This window comes from Bos javanicus, chromosome 27 (assembly GCF_032452875.1).
Source record: "Bos javanicus breed banteng chromosome 27, ARS-OSU_banteng_1.0, whole genome shotgun sequence".
NCBI lineage: Eukaryota > Metazoa > Chordata > Mammalia > Artiodactyla > Bovidae > Bos > Bos javanicus.
This window is the reverse complement of record NC_083894.1, coordinates 35,838,363-35,856,671: the sequence shown is the minus strand read 5'-3', so window position 1 is coordinate 35,856,671 and position 18,309 is coordinate 35,838,363. Positions and strand designations below refer to the sequence as shown.

The 18,309-nt window shown below is 51.5% G+C and overlaps 1 protein-coding gene across 1 annotated transcript in view; it reads left to right on the top strand.

Annotated features, from left to right (window-relative positions):
• Positions 1-765: 765 nt before the first annotated feature.
• ZMAT4 (zinc finger matrin-type 4) overlaps positions 766-18,309 on the top strand; it is a 375,305-nt gene continuing 357,761 nt past the window's right edge. The window contains exon 1 of the mRNA XM_061404558.1: positions 766-906. The gene's annotated coding sequence lies outside the window, so the exon portion shown is untranslated. The remainder of the gene's footprint in view (positions 907-18,309) is intronic.

Here is an 18,309-nt window from a genome sequence, read left to right as displayed (position 1 = left end):
CTCTGGACCTCCCTGCGAGGCCAGTGAGGAATTTCAGACTTTCACTGACTTTAAAATCTGCTCTTCTGAGACTGAAGAAGGTGTAAAGAGAAGCTGTCTTCTCAGGTGGGGGCTGAGGTGGACCACGAGGGAAAGAATGGATGGACGAATCCGCTGAAGGTGCACAATCTGTCCCTCTAAATAATTTAAAATGACCTTCACATGCCCTCCAGAGTGGCCCCGGGAAATACATCACTAGATTCCTTCAGCCTTTTACCTAGCTCTGCTTCCCAGAGCCTGTGTTACACAGGCAGAAACCCCACCGTCATATTTCTCTCTGCCCTCAGGAACATTCACCAGTTGGGGGGCAAAAATAAGGCCAGAAAATTGTTGCTATGGGCTCTGTGTTGTGGAAGTTAAAATGAGGGTGCAAGAATCTGATTGCTTGATAGCTGCCCCCCGCCCCCCCATCTCTCTCTCACCCCCACCCCTTCTCGGCTCTCCCGAACCCCCAGTTTTTCTACCCTTCCTCCCTCCCCCGGACTCGAAGGATTGCACACCAGTACCCCCCCCCCCCCCCAAGCACACCGGGCCGGAGGAGAGCCTTACAGGTTGTCAATGAAACCTGGAATTATTTCCTTTGATGGCTTAGATAATAGTAGGAGCCAGAGCAATGAGTGAGGTCGTCTGAAACCAATGCAGTCCTGCCCGGGCCCCGGGAGCCAATCGCAGGAGCAGAGGGCGGGGCGTCGGCGCCCGCAGATAATTGCTAAGTGCCTCGCTAGCACAGTTGGTCCGCGCTGCCGAAAGGTCTGGTCGCCGAGGCAGGAACGCGCAATCCTCAGCGTGCACCATCCCCATAGCATCCCTCCAGGCTCCGCAGGCAGCGAGCCTCTGGGCACCGGGCCCCTCTGCTCCGCGGAAAAGGTACTCCCGCTGCGTCTCCCCGGGTGTGTGTGTGTGGGGGGCGCTGCGCCTGGTCCCCCATCCTCAGGGGCTGGCAGTTGAGCCTCTGTCGAGGGGGCGCAGGAAGAAAAGTTTAGGGGAGGAAACGTGACCAAGGAGGGAAATCCCCGTCTTCTGTTGGGAGGAAAACAAGCTGATGATTTGGGAAACTTCTGCGCTGTCTACAACTGGGGTTTGTTTACAACTCTTTCAATCAGTGGCGCTCAGGTCTGTGGAAATAGGTCTAGTCCTGGCTGGGGTGCTGTGCCTGGGGTCGGGGTGTAGATTCGGGTTTGCTGGGTGAGGAGGGTTGGACCCTGGATGTGTTGGTTCCCCGCCACGCTGACCCCGCAGCTGGGAGGCCGGTTCTGGGACTGGCGATGGGGTGGTTGTGTTTTCCATCATAGGGTCTGCCCCCTTGACATTACGTGGACCTGCTGTGCCCCAGCTCTTGTGACCTTCGACTTGAGTCCTTCGTCAAACTTCTGTCTCCTTCCGTCCCCGCCCCCTCCCTTGCCCACTTTGTCTCAGCTCATTTAATCCACTCATGGGAGATGTGTGGCATCCTGGGGTGTGGGCGACCGTCCTGTGTGACCTGATGGGCGTCTGTCTGCAACACAAAACTTGGGGAGAAATCAACAAAGCAGTTCTCTGGGATGTGTGTGTGGGGGGGGTGGGGGAAGACATCACTAAATTGATTAGCTCCCGAAAACTCTGGAAGACTGTCCAGGTTTGGTGTCTATGGAAATAAAGGGGCTGGAAGGAAATTGAGTCCCTTGTGAAGGTTACACCTCACCAGGGATGGGCTGTCCATTAAGCAGGCCGGGGGCTCTGGATGGGGAGGGGGGATGGGGGCTGGTGGGAGAAGCTGGCTCTGGTTGGGTGCGCAGGTGCTGCTGTGATTGAGGGGTGACTGGAGCCATCATCCCTGCTGTCTGTGATGACTGCTCTTCAAGGGAAAAGCTGGCCACCGCCGGAGGGCGGTCCAGCCTCGAGGCACCCTTGTTCGCTTGTGAACGGTGGGCCCACAACGGTGCGGCTTGATCTGAGTCCCACTCATAGTCCTGGGGAGAAACCCTGCTCCCCAGATTCTGCCCACCAGGAGGTGTTAGGTCTGAGGGCCTGCTAGGAAGCAGCGTCCCTGTGGGAGAAGCGATGTGCTTGGTCTCAAACTTCCTTCCTGCTTTGGTGCAGGCAGCTCCTATTTGCATATTCCACAACATTGGCCAGGTGTGTCCTCCGACCTGCCGGGCCCTCAGAAGCTGCCGGCTTGGGACTGATCTTCCATCTCCCTGAGTCTCTCTGACCTCCAACCTAGACCCCCTAGTTGGGAGGTTCGAGTCTGGTCCTGGCCGCATGGGGATGTTCAGGCAGGGCTCCTCGAGGATACCCGGTCCCCAGGACAGCCTTCCCGCCGAGATGTGAATGTGTCCATTCTCTGGCTCCACTAATCACGTTCACTCTTTAATTCTTGTCTCCTTTAACCTCCGCAAGGGCTTCTCGCCCACCTTCTTTCCACAGCTATTTCGGGTGGGAGATGTTATTGCTGAAGCTTTACTCACAACGCTTAAAAAAAAAAAAAAAGCTGGTTGACTCTTTTTTTCTTGGTCAGGATACAGTCAGCCTTCTCCTCTGCACATGTTGCCTGGCAGTAAACAAAACAAGCTTGCAACCCCGCAAAGGAGAACGCCTTTGTGTTTGGGAGCCTGGAGAGGATGCTGAACTTTTATTGGCTGTTGAGGCATCCTTGGCCTGAGACCTTCTCCTCTGTGGTCTGTCTGGGGCAGAGAGAGCCCACAGAGGCGACATCTAGCAGGTGGGGGATTTTGAAAGGGGAGGGGGTGGCTTTGGTTTTCAGGAAGGCAGTAATAACAACGGAACATGGCCTTGGAGTCGCAGGAGTGTTTAGAACCGGGGACAGGGAGTGAGATTGCGGGTCCCCTCTGCCGATGTTGATCTGCTAGATCTCTGTCGTGATAGAGGACAGTCAAAGTAAGGCTTTGAAACCCGGCTTGGAGTGGTGACTCATGTGGAGCTAGAAGGCAGGATGGGGGAGGGAGCACGGTGAGCCGCACCGTACAAGTGGGACACGCTGGGAACACTGGCTTTCCCGCTCCCCCTCCTCTCCTCCTCCTTGTCTTTCTTGTAGTTCCCTATTTGGAACAAAGATCATTAAAATAACAACTTAAGGCTAAAAAGAGCATAATGGGAGCTAAAGAATAATTGACGGCACACAAAACACCACCACTGCAACTTCACCTTGGATGGCGCCCCGTGAAACCCAGGATCCAGCCGCTCTGCCGTGCCATGCCATCCAGTTCGGAGAATCGCCGGCTGCTGTTGGGCTGGCTGGTTCCTTGTGAAGCCAGGCGCCTGTCTGTGTCTGAAGGGACTGATTAGTGTTCAGGAAATTAAATTTGTCACTTGTCATTTCATCAGACGTGGTAGCTTGGTCCCGGACCCTGGAGAAGCACCATCCACAGGGCCCTGCCCAACTGGCCAGCCAGGATGACTCCTCCTTTAACCACTGTGCCGTGAAAGGGTCGCCTCTGTCTGCTTTCACAAGCCAGACAAAGTCCCTTCCTTACTTTTCAGCTCCTTTTCCCTGTTCTTCATTTCCTCATCAACACATCAGTAAATAATCTCTTTGCCAACCTGCTTTGATCTTGTCATTTTGTGCCAATTGTGCTCTTAAAGAACACTATCCCCTGAAATAGGATAGAAAACATGAAAATTTTGATCAGAGACGAACCTTCGAGTCTTCTCTCTTAAAATTTAATATTGCGATGTCAGGGGGTGGGGGCTTATTGTGTTAGGTGTATTTGTAAACACAGTGGAAATGTCTTCTTTTCTTCCTCCGGTAGATGTGTGAACTCCCGGTAATCCTGGGGAGCGTGGGGGTGTGATTCTGGAGGTGGGAAAGAGTCTGGAGCAGCCTCTGAGGGTGGACAGGCTGGAGTCTGATGCTTCTACTTATTCAAGATACGGTGAAGGCTGTTTTGAAATCTAGGCTCTGAGATGCATTCACTCTACTCTGTGCTTTGCCCTCTACATTCTCCACTTGGAAACATTTTGTAGCCAGATTATTAGTAAATGGTTCACCTGCTTCCCCTTTCCATACCCTCAGTGGCCCCCGCCCACCTCCCACCTTGGGAGGGACTTCACAGGGCAGCAAGTGGATACCTGAATCATCTTACTTCATCCTGATGTGTGCCTGTCTTTTCTTCCTTCCCTTCTGGTTCTTCCTTGCTGTCACTTAAGGGCACCTTAGAGATTGAGATTTAATATTAGACACCATCCTTATCGCACGTCTGAGACCTGAGACCGTGTGCCGGAGGGAGTCAGGAATTCTGGAATGCACCTGGGGTCTGGCCCCAGGGGGAGCTCTGTGTTCAGGTCTGGACCTCACCCGGGCACCGAGGGTGATGCAGAAGCCCTGCATGAGGGCAGGGGCACACATCTTCTGGATGCACACTGATGCCCGCTTGATGCAGCCCCCGCCTTTGCAATGCTGAGCCCCAACCCCCGCTTAGCCTCTCATACGCGCTCAAGTCTGACCTTGGAAAACCTGCCTGCGGTGGCGTTTGTTTGTTAATCTTCTATTCTTTGTTTTGTTCTCTTCTCTCCTCTAAATGTCTCTATCAAGAGCCTGGATGGAATTGACTTATTCCTACTAAAGTGTGAACCGTTAACAGTGTTGCACACACACTTTCAGGGATGTTTGCGTTCTCCATGGGATTCAAAGTGGAGTTTCTTTGTTAAGGGAGGTGAGTTTGGATCGGGAATGTCTGCGTAGCTGTGGTGCTTTACTTGCCCGTTAAGGCTCCGTTCGCTCTGCTCTTACCCACGTTGAGGTCGCGCTGCGGTCCCCTAGAGCATTGTGCCGGCAGGGTTTGAGGGTCTAGCAGGTGAGGCTTGATCCCTCAGATCTGACCTTGAGCACTGAATCTATTTGCCTTTTCTGACTTTCACATAAAGCCTGGGACTTGGGCTGTGTTCTCAGCCACCCTTTTTCTGCTCCGACCTTCTCTCAGGGTTTTGCCGCCCGTGTCCAATGTCCGTCCAGGGATGTAGCGGTTCTCAGAGGACTTGGGTTTACCGAGCTGCTCCGCCGCGAGCCGCCGCGCTCGGCGATGTGTCCTGAGCTGGAGTCCCGCCGTGAAGGCAGGTTGGAACAGTGGATGTTGTACCAGAAGGAAAACAGGCTGAGGGGTGATGTAATAACCAAGTTGGGTTTAGGAGGGGATGTTATATGGAGGATGGCGACCAGCTGTTCTCCATCTCCAGTAAGGACTGAACGAGAGAAAATAGACAGAAATTGCAGCAGATGGACTTAGATTAGGTATGAGAAGAATTTTCCATCAGCCAGAGTTGTTAAAAAGGGAAGGTTTGGAGCCTCTGTGATGATCTTTAGGAAACGGATGAGTGGGGAATTCAGCTGGGGGAGCAGGTGGGGGGCTCTCAGGGCGTGGGGACAGGCTGGGGCCGTCTAGTGTAGGGCTCCTGGCCCGTTCCTGATAAGGGTCCTGTTTGTTTTTTTTTTTTTAATTTCACCGAGACCTCACCTGTGCTCTGGGGCATCAAAGGGATGGAGAATCAGAGTCCCAGGAATGGAGGCAGGACACCCCGCTGCTGTCTTGCTGCTGCAAGGGGGGAAGACTCGATCAGGCTTGAGGACCTCATCTCAAGTCCAGCTTTTTGTTTCCAGATGTGTTGCCCAAGGTCTGGAGAGGTGGCCCAAGGCCTGGAGAGGTGACCTGACTGGGAGACCCGGGACCAGAATCAAGGTCCTCCATCCCAAGCCTGTAGCTCAATTTTTTTTTTCTTGCTTCCCAATTGAAGGGGCTGCTTCCTTTTCCTGGGCTGCTGTCTTCTATCCAAATGGCAGAGGCAGGGAGCCCTGCAGTTAGCATTGGTCATGGATTGCCCATCACGGATGCCTTGGAACTGACTCTAGCTTCCCTGGTTTACATGACTGATGCTGTGGTCTCCATCATTGGAAGAGAAGGGGCGTCTGCGAGGCCAGGGTTGGCAGGATGTGAGCCAGACCCGGGGGATAAAAAGGGGGATTGGGTAGAGCTGTGGAGACCAGGAAGAGAGAGAGGAAGGAAAATAAAGGATGATTTAGTCTGCTGGTTACCAAGGCAAGAGTCTTGAGATGTCTAGCTCTAACTCCTCATTGGATAAATGAAATAAAACAGGTCCACAGCACACGTGGGCTCTGGACAAGACATTTCACCAGTTACCTTCACCTGGCAAAACGGAATTTTGAATTTCATGCATCTCATTTCTAAGAGAAGCTTCTACAACAAGGGGCTGAAATTCTACCTTCCTTCTGGCCAGATCTGATTCATTTCTGGGCAGATCCACCTCCTGGGTGCTTGGAGGCCCAGGGCAGGGTGTGCACTTTGGCAGAGGCTGCTGTGTCAGGGTCTAGAAGCTGGCACCCCGGGGGCCCGGGGATGGGAGCGGATGTGGAGGGATGCTCTCGCGGCCTGGGGACCAACACAGAGGCTGGGCCTCTGGAGAAACAGGCAGAGGCCGTGGACAGCTTCGCCCTGTGGTGCTTTGAGCCACGTGGGCAGTAAGATAAATTGGCAAAATGAACATCACCAAATAAATACATAATTAGAGGAAAAACTGGGAAAAAGGGAGAAAACACAGAGGCTGGTGCTGGGCTAGCTAGGGGTGAGTGCCTGGTGGGGAAGGTGGACAGCCATAGGTCAAGACCCAGAAGCAGAAAGTAGCGGGGCACTGGTGCCCCGGGGGTCACACTGGCTGTGACTCCGTCTGAGCACACGAAGGATTCTTTGGGGGTGTTGGAGGAGGGGATACGGGTGCTCCCAGGTAGCGGGGGGCCAGGGGGCCACCCTCGGGTACGAAAGGGTTTTAGGCAGGACAAGGCAGTCACAATTGCCTTTAGGGAAAATGAGATGGGAGTGGAGAGTGGAGGGAGGTGAGGTTGGGGAGGGGTGAGCATAAGATGTGGAAGCCAGTTCCGAAGCCATTTGTTGCTGTCTAGTGGAGAAAGGATGAGGGTCTGGAGGAAGAAGTCTAAGAAGACAAGGGATGGCCTCACAGGGTGACTTTCTGGCTTCATGAGTTCCACGAGGTCAGGCATAAATGAAGAGGAGTTATTCATCCCCGGAGAAGAGGCAAAGGTAGGTGAGAGGCAGGGTGCCCCTCACTGAAGGCAGGATGAGAGCAAATGGGCTTAAACAACAGGAAAAGAATGTAAGCTAGACGTTATCATTAATGCCTTAATGGAGGGGATTGCTCAACACAGGGGCAGAGTCATCAAAGGAGGCTGTGGGCTAATTCTGTTCTTTGTATAGTATTAGCAAATCATCCTGTCCTCTGTTGCAAGAGTGGGCAGAGGATGTGAAGAGATCATTCATACACAAAGAAGCAGAAATGTCCAGAAAACGATACAAAAACATTCGACCTCCCTCATCATTAAAATATGAAATTAAAAACGAGATATTATTACCCAACTAGCAGATGAGCAAAAATGAAAATGGATATCAGTGCCATTAAGAGTGTTGGCAAATGGACCTTTTCAGACATAGCTGGTGGGAAGATAATTTGCAAACACAAGAGACATGTCTGAAAAATATGCCCTTTGAACCAGTTAGCAATTCCTCTTCCGGAATTTCTCCTAAGAAAATCATCCGAGCTGTGCAGAATAGATCTAATCAAGGAGATTCCTTTCAGTGTTGTTCATTACAACAAAACATCGTGGGGGAGGGGGGGTTGGTTAAACCTAATATGGTGCATCCATTGAGGAAGCAATTAAAATGACATTGAATAATATACAAGGATACGGGAAAGTGCTAACCATATATATTAAGTAAATAAAGGTTTAAAAGCAAACAGAGTATAAATGCATTTTGGTAAAAAAAAAAAAGTGTACAGTCATGAAAAAATAGAATGGATGCAAATATATGGAGGGGTTAACAGTGGTTCTCTTTGGGTTTTAGAAAACACCTGATTTTTAAACTTTGTTCAACTTGTCTTTATTTCCCAAATTTCCTACAGGAAATGTGCTATTTTGCAAATCAAAAAAACTCGAAGTCAGTTCCTCAAACCACGAAGGTTTAAGCAGTGACCGTACATGTAGCAGTGGATCAGCTCCCATGTTCTCACCAAAAGCATCTCACGAGTAGGAATAGTGATGTCAGATCCGTGTGCCCAGGTCAGATCATTGTGCCCAAACCAAACCGCCTGTGGTCCTGCACGCCCGTCGGGGCTGAGCATCAAGGGGGCAGGGTCTCCAGGCAGGGCACGGGGACCCAGGGCTGTGGCGTGTTGCTGCTTCCTCCCTGCCTCACCCCCAGCTCCCGTCTGCAGGGGTCAGACCAGTCCTAGCCTTTCAGGAGGCCTGGTGACAGGCATCATGCACCTCTGTGGATGTTGCAGGTTGAGATGCTGAGGCTCAGAGAGACCAAGACTTGCCAGACTCACCAAGCTAGAGTGTGGGAGAGCCGGGTCATGGGAAATGCGGATGTCAGAGCCTGTCCAGCTGGGCCATTGAGCCGGGCTCTGGGTGCCGTGGAGTCAGTTGGCACCTCTCCACCAGGAAGGGTGGAGCCGTCCTTCCCTCCTTCTGGGAAGCTGTGCCTTTTGCCTGATTCCCTTATTGATTAAGACCCAGTGCACGCCCTGACAGCTCTCATCCTCAGAGCAGGGACTCTGGGTACCCAAGGCTCTCCAGAGGCCACCTCCGGCTTCTGCCTCCTGGGGTCCGGTTTGTCGCTGCTTTTCTGAGATGTCTTCACCTGCCGATGTGCTTTCCTTTGTTGCTTCCGCTCCGGGCAGGCTGGGCGCCCAGCTCCCAGTGCAGCTCACAGCTGGACGGCTGTGTGATGTGTGCCCAGCCATGCGGGGGGCTCTGGGGTGACTTGGCTCAGTGGGGGTGCCAGCTGTGATGCTCACCTCCTTGGGGCTTCCTTGGACTTAATTGGAAAAGTGGCTAGGCTGCTGGAGAGTCGGCAGGGTGAGGAGGGGTGTGGGCCTGCGGCTGATTTGCCGCTCTATTTATTTTAATAGAAACGTGTGTGTGTGTGTGTGTGTGTGTGTGGTGTTCTGTGTTCACAAGCCTTGGAGGTGGATGGGGAAGCAATTGATAGCTGGAGAGTCAAAGCCACGCTCCCCAGGTTGTATGGCAGCAGACGGAAGGGCCAGCATGGAAAGAGCCTGCAAATATATATACCACCTTGACCTGGAAGCCAGCAGGGCTTCTTGCTGGCCTGAGTGTCCTGGGCCACAGACGACGGGTGGGCAGAGCATCCTGTGTCCTGGAGGACCCTGGAGGGGTTAACAGTGGCATAGGTGAGATGACTTCAGGTCCATGGTGGGTTCACATGAGACCTAACTCAAGGCCGGGGTGTAGGTGCCAAGAGAGTGGGTGTCAGTGGGGGTGTGAGAGGTCACAGGGGGCTCAGGAGACGGAGCCCTGAGTCCTAAGCACGGAAGTGTGAGGACGACTTGGACGGAAGGAGGGACATCCTCATGTGAGCAGTGGTCTCGAGCCCAGAGCCAGCGTGGGTGTTGAGGCTGCTGAGAAACCTGGGGTTCCAGGCTGTGCTGGGTTCTCAGAAAACCCTTCTATTTTCACCAGCTGGGGCCAAGGTGCTGTTCCAGGAGGGTGGGGAGGCAAGGGTGGAGGGTTGGGTGTTCTCATGGGGATTCACTGTCTCGCCGTCTCTTGCTTTTGTTTCCGTTGATGTGAAACTGTCCTGTGGGATTTCTGGGAGGAGAGGGAAAGGGGTTAGGATGGTCCCATCCTGCCCACTCTCCCCAACTGCCGGACCTCAGGGTTTTCAGAATATGTGAAGAGGAGGGAAAGGTTATGAGACAAAAAGACAAAGGGGAAAAAAAAAACCAAAAAAACGGGAGCAGATGAGGGAATAGGTTGGAACTCAAGAAGGATGCTTGGAGATGAGGGAGTGACTTTCAGCTCACCCCAAACTTTAAGCATGACCTCTCTTTACAGAGTGGACCTTTAAATGTGATGTGATGAAGATGAGAAAATTCAAGGAGTCTGAGACCACCCTTTACAGTTGTCCCTCAGTATCCACAGGGGTTGGGTTTCAGGATCCTCGGGATACCAAACTTCATGGATGCCCGAGTCCCTTGCAATCTTCCCTCCCCAGCCTCCGTATCCAGGGATGAACCTGCGGATACAGAAGGCTGACTGTATTTTCAATTGTTAAAACATTTACGCACCACCCTCCTTTTGCAGAGAGGACACTGAGACCTGGCCTGGTTAAGGCTCAGCAGGTAACACGGCTGGATTCCAAGCCTGGTGCGTTGTCTGCCGTGACTCCCCATCCGGCTCACCCCTCTTGGGTCTGGGTAACCTGGATGCCTGCAGGGCAGACCGAGGAGGCCCTGTTGGGATCTGGCACCATCTGCCTCCAGAGCAGCCTCCTGGCTTCCGGGGGGTCTTCAGAGGGATTTGGGGGAGCAGCTGGCGGGCAGTCGCCTTGTCCTCGGGGACTGGCTTGCTTCAGAACGTTCCCTGGGACAGGTCAGTGGGGGGAGGCCACTGGCTCATGCTCGGAGAACTCAGTGCTGTGGTTCTCTCTGATCTCTCCATGACAGAAGCCACGTGCTCCTCTTCCCCAACCTTCTGTTTCCTCCCAAGGAGATGGGAGCATCTGAAATGTCATATGTCTACTTGTTCATTGCCCCAAATACTGAGAATTGACAAGCGCAGGTCTCCAAGTTGAGAATTCAGAGTGGGCAAAACTGACCAGCTAGCTCCCTGTCCTCTCGAAGCTTCTATCTGGTGGGGGCAACAGATGGTAAACAAGGGAGTGAGTATGTAGTAAGGTGGGTCAGTGCAATGGGAGAATGGAAGTGGAACCAGGGGGTGGGGGTGGGGGAGGCCGGGCCCAGGGGTGTCTTTGTAATTAAGCTACACTGAAGCAGAGACAGAGCGCAGAGGAGAGGGTCTAGGTGGAGGCTTGGGAGGAACTGTCCACCCAGCAGGGGTCCTGAAGCTGGAGACGCGAGGTGTCAGGGGTAGCACTGGGACCAGGGTGCTGGTCCTCCAACCCCTGGGAAGTTTTGAGCAGAGGACTGACATGGTTTAGATGGAGACGGATCACTCCGGCCGCCTTGTGTGTGGCAATGTTGAAAGCACCTCCAGGAGGGCTGCGTGGAGGCAGTGATCCTGGCAAGGGTGGGGGTGCCTTGGATTTGGGTGGGAACAACAGAGGGGTTACTGGGCCATTTCTGCATACATTTTGAAAGTGGAACCAACAAGACTTGCTGATGTGTTGAACGTGGGGTTTGAGAGAAAAGAGGGGTGGTAGAATGACTTCCCAGGTTTTTGGTGTGAGATGGAAAGGCTTTTGGGAGGAGCAAACTCAGGGGAGAAACAAGAAATGAGGATTTTGTTTGGGAAGGATGCCGGGCCATCCAAATGAAAAGTCCACCAGTCAGCAGGGTGATGGGTCTGGAGTTCAGAGAAGAGTGTTCTATGCTGAAGAAGAATCTCAGCAGTTGTCAGTGTCTTAATAAAATTTAAAGTGTGGGACCAAATGGGATCACCTGGAGAGTGAGTGTGGATGGAGAAGCTCTGAAGTCTGAGCCTGGAACTCCATGGTACTTAGGGGTCTGGGGTAGGAATTGGTCAACTTTTTCTTACAGGACCACATAGTAAATATTTCGGACTTTCCTGCAATGGCTCAACTCTGCCTTTGTAGCACAGAAGCAGCCGCAGACAATGCACGAGCATGTGTGTGTGTGTGTGTGTTCACTTTATTTACAACAGCAGGCAGCAGCCCGAGGGCCACGTTTGCTGCCCCTGAATCTGGGCTGTGAAGATGAACCCGGCCTAGGAGACTGAGAGGGAGCAGCCCCCAGGGGTGGAGAAGAGGGGTACCCCAGAAGGAATGTGTCCTCGGAGACAAAGGGGAGTGTTCTCACAGGGAGGGAGTCAAAGTGCTGATGTCAGAGGAGGGTGGAGAACCAAAACTGGCCTCTGGGATGCTGTGGGGACGGAGCAGAGCGAGTTGGAGGAGAGGTGCTGTGTGGGGCTGGGGGTTTCTCGCTTGCTTGGGTAGACAACTTCATGGAGGAGTGTGGTGTGAAGGGTGCAGAGACGTGAATGGTTAAGTGTAGGGCTGTTTGGTCAAAGGAAGCCTTTTCCCTCTAACATGGGAAGGGTACCAGGATGTCTGTGCTGATGGAGATGGTCCAGTGGGGAGAGCAGAGGTGATATGGGAGAGGAGGCCCTGCTGGGCGATGGCCTGGGGGAGGAGTCGGGGTGCAGAGTGCAGCACCGGGCGTGGCCTTCGCTGGAGGCCAAGAGAGGACAGGCAGTCGTCCTCAGAGGCACCGGGTGGGGGTTTGGGGGAGCTGGGGGCGGCGGGGACCTGGGGGATCATCCAGGGAGCTCACTCCGGTAGCTTCGTTTTCTCTGTGGCTTGGATCAGGAGCTGTAGCAGAGGAGGGGAGAGACCTTGGCCTGAGGTCTACAGAGAAAGACGCCCCCCTGCGCCCAGAGGGAGTGGACAGGAGACAGTGACCGAGAGAGGTTGAGTCTCTAAATCAGAACGAGGTTTCTGCCGACGCTCCCACCGTAAGAGGGGTCAGGTACCTTCTCAAGAGTTATGGACTGAATGGATGAGGCCAAGACGAAGGTGTGGATTGAGAGTCCTCAAGACCTAGTCTCAGATGCCTCCAGGCCTGGAGCTGTCTACCCAGGTGGCTCTTGTACGACTGTATTCTTTAAAAATTGAGATGTAATTGATGAATGAAATTATATGTTTCAGGCATACAGTGTAATAATTTAGTATTTCTAGGTATTGTGAAATGACCATCACAGTAAGTCTAGATAACATCCATCACCACTCATAGCTAACCTTTTTTGGGGGTGCAATTTCATTTTGAAGAAATGGAATGGCTTGCCTGGAGTTGTGACAATCCTCAAAATCAGACAGTTGTGGGAGGTGCCAAGAACCCCTTGGCCAGAGATGAAAGAGAGTTGAAAGGTGCTTCCTGCACATTTTCCCCTCTCCTCCTAAAGCTTTTGTGGGTTTTTTTTTTTTTTTTGAGACTTCCTAGTTTTTTTTTTCCATCTTCCGATAAAGCAGGAGGGAGATGGGAATGAATGGAAGAAGATTCCTCTCTCTAGTTTTTGCTTTAAGATGCATTGTTCTAGGGGAGAGAGGGAACCAACCCAGGTCACCTGATCTGGACATGGTGTTGGCTCAGGGTAGGCCGAGCTCTGGGTGTTTCCCGTTGTGTGTGTGTGTGTGGGTGGGGGGTGGTCTATGAGTCATATCCCACTCTTTGCAGACCCCATGGACTGTAGCCTTCCAGGCTTCCCTGTCCATGGAATTCTTCAGGCAAAAATACTGAAGTGGGTGGCCATTTCCCTCTCCAGGGGATCTTCCTGACTCAGGGATTGAACCTGGGTCTCCTGCATTGCAAGCAGATTCTTTACTGTCTGAGCCACCAGGAAAGCCTGTTAGGAGAGGGATTTCAGCCTTCCCCGCAGTTTGGGAAGAGGGAGATGCTGATATAACTGTGAAGACAAAGAGCATCATCTTCGTTCTCCTTAGGTGTCAGTCGGAAGAGAGACAGGCAAGCAGCCCAGGCAAGAGGTGGGACTGCAGGATGATCTGCAACTTTGGCAAAGTGAACAGTCCAGGTTCACAAACCAACAGGGGACCAGGGTGGAGAACTTGACCCAGACAGCGCTGTGGGGCTGAGGAGGGTCACAGCAGTGGGAGGGAGGCGGGTTTGCTCAGGGAGCTTTAGAAAGGGGACCTCCTTCACTGTCAACATGGCGGGGAAAGGCGTGGCCTCCAACGAAACCAAGGGCGGACAGGATGTGTGACTGGCCCTGAGCTTTGATCTTGTCTGTTTCTCTGACAGGGGCCTCTTCTTGGGTGGCAAAGTGTCCAAGATGTTGTGCTCACTTAGGGGATGTGGTCCTTTGTGGGGGTGATAAAGGCAGGAAGGAGTGTGGTTCAGGGCTCATCCAGGAAGAAAGATCTCCCGTCTTTTCTCCAGATCTTATTCCTGGAGGTCTATTTGAGATAAAGTAGAGGAGCTGGATGGAGAAGGCGATGGCACCCCACTCCAGTACTCTTGCCTGGAAAATCCATGGATGGAGGAGCCTGGTAGGCTGCAGTCCACGGGGTCGCTAAAAGTCGGACACGACTGAGCGACTTCACTTTCACTTTTCCCTTTCATGCATTGGAGAAGGAAATGGCAACCCACTCCAGTGTTCTTGCCTGGAGTATCCCAGGGATGGGGGAGCCTGGTGGGCTGCCGTCTATGGGGTCACACAGAGTCGGACACAACTGAAGTGACTTCGCAGCAGCAGCAGCAGAGGAGCTGGAAACATGGAGGCTTAGGGACCCCAAGGCGTCTCTGCAGACCCAACTCACATCGTCCCTGTGGCTGTTCCACACTTTAGTTTCTCCTGGTACCTGTGTGACCTCCTGGTACCCACATTGGAGCTTTCTTGTAGGGATTCAGTGGAGTGTGAGCTGTAGCACATCAAACACAGCACTGTAATGCATCGAGGGCTCCAGGATGTCTGGGGAGTTATACAAAGTGATGATGGTCGTGGGAGTAGGTCTGTCTCTAAGCAGAAGCCAGGGGGGCCAGGGTAATGGACTGTGTTCAGGAAACACCAGGTGACAGATTCCAGGTGATTCCACTGCCGAGATCCTAGAGTGTTAGCGAAAAGGTCGGAATACCTGTTTGGGGATTTCAAAGCTCAAGCTCTTTCTCCCAGATACTGCTGGACAGGGTACCAGAGAAGAACCATGTAGCATTGCAAATTGTGCAGTGCCTTCGAAAAATAACCCTGGGCAGGAAACTCTGAAAAGCTGCAAGAACTGTGATATTGAGAGAGATTTGAGGGAAGCAAAAACCCCTGCAATGCTTAGAACAGCAGGAGCATGGATTTCTCATCCTAATCAAGTGATTGGTGGGAAAATCCTATCCATCTCCCTAACCTGAGCTGAATCAAGCAAACGATCGCTGTGAGTTGCAGAGTGAGTTCTGAGGCGGGTGTGAGGCTGGTTTATGATCCTGCAGAACTTTTCTGCAGCATGAATTCCTGGGCGAGCAGGTGACTTCAAAGGAGAAAATCTCCCCCATCCCGCTGGCCTCCCTTCCAGCTGCCAGTGCAGGCTCCTGGTAGGATGGAAGCGTGTCCCCTGCCTGCCCAGGGCAGAGCCTCCTGGCTCCCAGTCTTTGAGGCTTTTCTGCCCATGGAGGGGGTCTGGCACACATTTCCCTGGGCCTCTGAGGAGTGGCCCTGGTGGGCAGATGCTGTCTTGACTGTGAACTTGAACGCCATGGAGGAGGAGCTATCTGGTCAAGAGATATTCCTATCCCCGTGAGGAGAGACATAGTGGTTCCTCCCTCTGCCTCCTGCAAAGAAAGGAACAAATGGTCCAGGAGAATCGGCCCTTGTGGAAGAGCTGTGCTTACAGGCTGGGCTAGGGTTTGGGTGCTACAGAGTTGACCCTTCTTTGACTGGGAAAGGATATTTCTCACTCGAGGTTCAGTTCAGTTCCAGGGCATTCTGACTGACCTCATGAGGGCTCAGGTGAAGTCAGTTTACAGTCTTGTTAATGTAGAGAGGAGACCCTGTGTCATCCTTGAGTTGGGGGGAGACAGGGGCCTGGGTTGGGCTGAGGCTCCAAAAGCTGAGGGTGTGAATCTTCACACAAGCATGGAGTGTCAAAACATCCAAAATGCTGAGGGCTGTTTTTCTATATACGCACACACAGAATAAATTTACTCCAGTTCTGAGAAAAGGAAATACAGGGGCTACAAACACATGAAAAACAGTTTGACTCCATGAATACAGCATAATAGAATAGTCAGATGGGTGGGCTTTGGGCTCTGACCCTGGCTCTGAAGAAGGCTGTCTTTGTGGAAGTCACTTAATTGGGCCTCAGCGTCCCCCTCTGTAGAGTGAGGTTGAGGGAGCCTGTCTTCCACGGATGCGGTGTGAGGGTAAGGGGAGGCATTCAAGTCGAGCCCTGACTGCCAATACAGTACGTTCCCTACATACGAACCTCTAGGTTACAAGCTCTCAGAGAAGTGAGTGTGTGTTTGCACGTCCAGGCGTGTGTGTTCGCTCCCGCGTCTGCTGTACGTTGTCGTGTGTGCGTTTCCTACGAGTGGTTGTGCTTTTGTGTACTTTCCTGTGTAGACCACAGTGGTACGGTATCTTTATTTCAAGTCCAGGATTTCTGGAAGCAAGTGTAAAGGCAGCAGTGTATAGCCGATTCTGTTAGTTGGGTACTTTGTGGACTTACGAACAAATTGGACTTATGAACTGGCTTTTGGAACAGACCTCATTCATATGTAGGGGACTTACTATAATAACAACAATAAAAATGCTAATTAAAATGGCAATGAGATGCGCTTTTTTTCAGCTATAAAATTACTAAAGTTTCAAAATGACATTGCTCGGTGTCACGGAGGTATAGTAGATTGTCTAAGTCCTGCTGATAGAACTATAATTGGCACAATCTTTCTGGAAAGCATGATTTTGGGGGAGGGTATTTTCATACTTTTGATTTACTTCTAGGAGTCTATACAAAGGAAATAATCAGAAATTTGGGGATTTATTAATTTGATAATTATTATAATTATCATAGAAATAATAAAAGTTACAGTAAGAACATGAGCTCCAGTAACCTGAGGGGACCAGGTCCTAGCCCTGTTTCAGAAGTCTTTCCTTGTGGACCAGATCTGATGTGGTTTTCCTGGAAGCTTGTAGATGGCTCTGCATGTATCCTCTGCTAATCAGAAATAGGTGTGCACAAAATTGTTCAGTGTGATGCTATTTATCTTTCTGAAAACACTGGACTCAACTTCTCCCACTAGCAGGGAGCTAGTTAAGTGAATAAAGACACATCCATACAATGCAGTCATAGGCAGTCACATAAAAATATTTGAAGAATGAAAATGACAGGAGATAATGCTGATGAAGCTGTATGTTAAATATCTTCCAAACTGGCTAATGAAATGTGTGTGTATGTGTATATATATATGAAGACATGAATAAAATATACCAAAATGCTGAGACAGTCTTTCTGCATGGTGAGATTATGGATGATATTTGTTTTCCTCTTAATGTTTTTTCCTACAGTTTCCAAATGTCTTACAGTGAGCCTTTATTAATTTTTATCATATAAATAATAAAAGTTACAGTAAGAACATGAGCTCCAGTAACCCGAGGGGACCAGGTCCTCCTAGCCCTGTTTCAGAAGTATTTCCTTGTGGACCAGATCTGATGTGATTTCCCTGGAAGCTTGTAGATGGCTCTGCATGGATCCCCTGCTAACCCCTGGCCCATCAACATGGACCAAACAAATGTTTTGGGGACAGAAAGAAACATTTTGGAACAAGGAGGCAGGGGTGGGTATGTGATGAAGACAGTGAGAAGCACAGTGGGGAGCTATTCCCTGAAACCCAACAGCTTCTGAGAAGCCACAGACACAGTGACAGCCAGTGTCTTTAGTCACTGCCAAAAAGCCGTGACCAGCCTGGGACAGGCTGCCCTCTTGCCTGGCCATTGCCACCAGGAAGCCAGGAAGAGGTGTCTGCAAAGACGCGGAGCTGCCTCTTTATCGGTGATGGGACAGGGGATGATGGGAACTGAGACCCCAGGAGGGATGCAGGCAAACACTTGCAGAGGCAGTGAGTCCAGGGCGCCAGTGGCTCCCAGGACACAGCTGTCCTCAAGCTGGTCATGTTACAGGGTCTCACCTGCTGGTCTGTGCATGCTGGGGAATGGGCCACATGAACGGGGTAGTTGTAGATTCTGTAACTTATGAAATATACCAATGGAGCTGGCTGTTTAACAGAAGCGATGCTTTTATTCAACAAATGCCTTTTGAATGTAACCTGCCTGGTCTCAGGCTAGGTGCTGGGCGTTCCCAGGTGAATAAAGCCTTTGAGGAGCTTACTCTTTTTCTGCACATTGGACGACCAACTTAGTTCTGGTTTGTATTTCAAAAATCTGGATTTTTTTTTTTGAATATTGGTTTTGCTTAAAGTAGGACATTGTTGCTTTCGGTCTGTGAAATATTGTAGAAATAGTGATTTTTTTCCTTTTTAGTACAGATGTCCCAAGTGTTATGTAAGTTTAAATATTTTTCTTTAATTCATCCTTAAGACAGCTCTGGGAGATGGGAGCAGGGAGGCAGTGCTGCCTGCCTTCAAGTGTGGAGTGGAGGATGGTTTGGACTTGAACTGTGGCAGTACTGAGAACCTTCTGGAATAGCTCTGGACTCAGTTCGGGGGTGTTGCCTCTCATGATCGAGTCGATAGCCACTGGCCACTTGGAGGGCCTTCACTGAGGAGGCGCTGGGTTTTCAGCCTTTGGAA